Source organism: Egretta garzetta, unplaced genomic scaffold (genome assembly GCF_000687185.1).
Source record: "Egretta garzetta isolate BGI_Z169 unplaced genomic scaffold, ASM68718v1 scaffold238, whole genome shotgun sequence".
NCBI lineage: Eukaryota > Metazoa > Chordata > Aves > Pelecaniformes > Ardeidae > Egretta > Egretta garzetta.
The window spans coordinates 651961-656571 of NW_009260402.1; positions in this window are offsets into that span (position 1 = coordinate 651961).

Below are 4611 nucleotides of genomic sequence, written 5' to 3' on the forward strand. Positions count from 1 at the left end.
CTCCCTCGACGCTGGCCACGCTTCTCCTGATGCAGCCCAGAGTACGGTTGACCTTCTGGGCTGCCAGCGCCCATGGCCGGCTCATGGCCAGTTTTTCATCTATTGTCTGACGGAGCCGTGTGCCGCACGGTTTCTTTAGCATCTCGGGGTAAAATTTCTCCCGGCAGCAAGCCAAGAGCTGCATTGATCTCCTCCGGAGGTTTGGCCCTTCAGCTGCAGCTCAGGCAGCAGCGGGGGCCGAAGGAAATAATGGGACGTTAAGTGCGATGGGAGTTCATGCCAGGTTAGAAAACATTAATGGGATGGGTTTTTCTCATAACAAATGGAAAACTCTGACTTCGGGTTAATGATGAGCTGGGAAAGGACCAGGGTTCATCTGACCCCGCTTCATTGCTTTTCATTGATTTTTTTTTTTTTTTTTTGCTTTAATTCATGCAAAACAATTTTATTCACATAACTGTGGACTTGCTCGGAGAATCAGCCGTGTCTTGGAAAGGCAGGGGAAGGCATTAAAATGGTTTGAGGGAGATTTACTGGGGTTTGGGGGTAATTTGGTGGGGTTTGGAAGCCACAGCCTCTCCCCATCCCACCGTCACTCCCTGGAGATGGGGGGGAAAAAAATCTCAGATCACACTTAGCTCATCGAGAAACCTCTTTAAACCCTCCAAAGGCAAAAATAAGTGGAAATAAGTGCTACGTTCAGCGGGTTAATGAAATGCATCGTGCAGAACCTGGTTTATGTTCTGGTCTCGCCCCAGAATTGTTTCTTTTAAGTTAAAATGCTCTAATTTGGTTTTTTTCTTGGGAACCAGATGTCTCTGTAATACTCAGCTCCTGCCTGGATGAGAGGAGAGAAAATGCAATTTGGCGAATAAATGGGAGCGCGGGGAAGGGAAGCACCAGGAGCACTCGCTTCCCAGCAAAAAAGAAAGATGCTACTCGGTCAGGCTGTAATTTTCCCATGTCCGTGTGTAGTTAAAAAATTGAAGCCTTATTAGGGTATTTTGCATTTTCTCTGGTGATGAGGGCTCCATTGCACGAATGGGGTAAAGCTACGCTGAGGCTCACAGCCCTGCAGGCCCCAGGAAGGGCAGCTCCCCACTGAAAGAAACAAAATGTCATTTTTGGCCCATTTTTAGTAGAAGAAGGGGGTTTCTGTGCGCTGCGTAGAAATCTTTGCCCGCGCTGCTATTTGGTATTAAAGGGCACAGGAGGGAAGTGCAGCCTACAGGCGGCGTTTCTCCTTTGCTCTTGACAACTGTAAGTTTTCCTGTGAAAAAGAAAAGCTAAAAGGAATATAAATTTTTAGCCTTTTGCCATGGATGAAAACAGGCCAGGAGTCAAAACTGGCTGGAGCAGGACATTAAATACAGGCAGTTCCAGAGTATTGTCACCATGCAGTTACACAACCTGTGATGGGGAGAAGTCCCAGCAAGTCCCTAATCCCGGTGGCACGTAAGGGCACAAACAACATGCCAGGAGAGGAACCATCGAGGGGGAAAAGCAAGCAACCCAAATTTTCCATGCAACATCCCGTGTTGCTTCCAGGAGGGGTTTTTGGTTTTTTGTTTGTTGTTTTTTTTTTGGACAGATGCGGCTCTGTTGCAAAGCCAAGGAGTGCAAAGTTAGCATGGAAAAAATCAATCGGTTTATGACTGCGCTAGTAAATGAGACTCATTGCAGCCCTGATGCTGGGAAGGTGTTTGGCCTCTCCGTTTCGATCTGCTTTCCTCGCCGGTGATGTCTTTTTGCAACGCGATCCACGGGCAGATGTGACTTAGAGGCAATAGGATCCTGCGGGCATCTGCCTGCTGGTGGGAGGCTCCGGCCAGGGACTGTAAAGGTGGGTTTTTTGGAGGGTGGGCAGGGAGAAAGTAGGAAATAAGGCAAGTCTTTTTCTTGTTGTGTTTCAAAGACAAAGCTGGATCCTCGAGGAAGCAGATTAGCCAAATTAATTTAATATGAATTTCTCTTCTGCAGGGAGCAGCGACTGAAATATAAAATATTGGAGGCTGCACATGCCCTCCTTCACTTTAGACAACTGTCTTAAAACGGCTATAAATGTTCATCCACCTGCTACAAGCTGATTAGGAGTGTAATAACTTCTTCCCGTGTGCTTGCTGCTATTCCAGGACCTACGTAAGCGCCTTACGGATGGGACCCTCCCTGGCCGCAGGCTGATGCCTTCCCAATGATGCACTGCATCTTTAGAAGATAACCTACATGGGACATGACTCCCAAAAATGTGCCTTCGCCGCCTCCCAGGGTTGGCGACGTCACCCAGGTGAACTAGAAGGTAAAAAGAACAGCTTTTATTTTAAAAAAAATTGAAAAATAACCTTTTTTGGAAATACTTTTTCATTTTGGGATAAGCACTGATAATAAAAGTGCTTTGAAGCAGGGGAAAAAAAAATCGAGTTTGGTTATTTGGGCCCCCCTGCTGGATTACTTTATGGGAAAAGTGAGTCATGCTTGTTCGAGGAAGATGTTTGCTGTCTGATTCGGTTTCAGCCCCGCATTTGTTTTAGAAACGTCCCTGTGCCTTGGGAGCGGGCACTGCAGGACACGCTGGGTTTGTGCCTCCGGGCTGAACAATTCGCTGCTGTGTCCGGGCGAACGAGCGCGGGGAAGAGCCGTAACCCTTCGCAGAAAGGGCTCGTTATGTCCTTTCGTATCAATAAATCTCCTGTTTTTCAAACAGATGAGAACAGCCTGGTGTTTGGGCTCCTTTAAAACACGATGCCCCTCCATAAATCTGCCAGAACAAATACTTTCCCATCAATGCTATACGCCAGCTTCCCATAAACTTCCCCAAGCGGTGCAATACCCACCAGCTGGCTCCTTCACAGGAAAAGCTGAATATCTGTATTATTTTTTTCCTCGCTGCAGGGCTTGTAACATATGAGTCACTGGGAGGCTTTCCTTTGCCTCCCTCCCATTTATTTTTAACTTGCAATCCCCTCAGAAGACTTTCCAAGATCAGAGGCAGCGGCGTAAGCACGTTGCATGACATAACGTGGCAGTGCTGAGGTCACCTTCTTAAAAATAAACCAGGGCACACCCGGGATGGGCGAAAACGCTGCCATTTTCATCGTTTTTACATCAGTCATCTGTGCCAGCCTCGGATCTCGCTTCGGAGAATTGCTCCTGTCCCAGAATGCGTCAGCTGTGTGCCGAGGGCTTGTAGGAGCATGCTGAAATTCCAGCTGACGTATTTAAATGTTGTATTCCCCAAGCGGAGCTGTGGGCAGCAGCATCGTCCTTCGGAGGTGCGATGGGTGGAGAGTTAACGTCACGGTCCTCGGGGCTGCCTGTGGATTCCTGGCTGGGTTGCGTTGGGAAAGGGGCGGGAGAAGTCAGTTTTCTTGGTGGGAATAAGGGCTGTGGGGTGAGATGGGGAAAGCTGAACCCCAGGAAACACAGACAATTGTTTGATTTTTAATTATTAAAAAAAAAAGGTCAAGTAATAGAACAAACAGACTGAAACAAGGACCAGGTTGGAGATGGAGAAATATTTAAAAGAACTGTTACATTTTTCCTCTTAGCGATGTGGTTTTTCTTTTCTATACATAATTTTGGTCCAGGTCTTTGCCTCATTTAGTCACATGAGAATAAATCGAGCTTTTGCATCCCATGACCTGATTTCTAACTCATATGCTCAGCGAGGATGAGATGATTAAACCCAACTTGCTCACAAAACAGTCGTGCAAATCCTCTTAGCTGAGCCAGTCAGTATGTTTCCACCCTGATTTTCCCCCTCTCCCTCCATATAAAGGATTCCCAGGGCTGGAGCTGGCTTTATGGGTTTCATCCCCTTTTTCTCCGTCTGTAAATGAGAATAAGCAAAGACAAACTGGGCTTGGGAAATGTGTGCCCATGGGGGAAAGTGGGCCAGATTTTTAGCCATTAGGGTTTTTAATCTATTGAAAGAGTTTCCCACATGATGTGCACCTTTCCATCCATTTTGGAGCATCTTCCAGCTGGGATGTTGACCCAAGATCATGCGTGACTTAGTCCAAAACTTTTCTTTCCCCTACAGCAATGAATTAAAGTCTCTTTATGAAGTTTATGCTGACATTATATACCAAAGAGACATTATATACCAAATATTCCGGCATTATATGCCAAATCTGCTCCATATGTTTAATTCTCTGCCCTTTCATCTTGGAAGGGGAGCTGCTGATGGGGGAAAGCTTTACCATCACCTGCGTGGGAGCAAGAACAAGACAATAATTGCTGTCTGGAGTGAGGAAAATCCCAGAGGGAGACAAGGCTGCTCCAAAGATGCTCGAGATGTTCATGCAGAGTTGTCATGGGCACGATGCTCTCTGTAGTCATCTCCATGGCTACCTTGGTGCTGAGCAGAGGGGATGCAAGCGATGTAGGAACGGCGTTGTTAGCTTAACTGCTGCATGCTCGCTCTCAGCTGGTGTAAATAATGCTTGGGATCATCCAAGAGGTTTATCTCCAGGCATGGTGGCTGGTTTTTAGCTGGCGCTTGAAGGCAGCTGAGATTGCAAATGTTTTTATTTATGAGAAACTGAAATTTGTAGCATCTCCCCTAAGGTATTTCTACAATGGATGCACTGGGGTACAAGTGCCTGATGTACT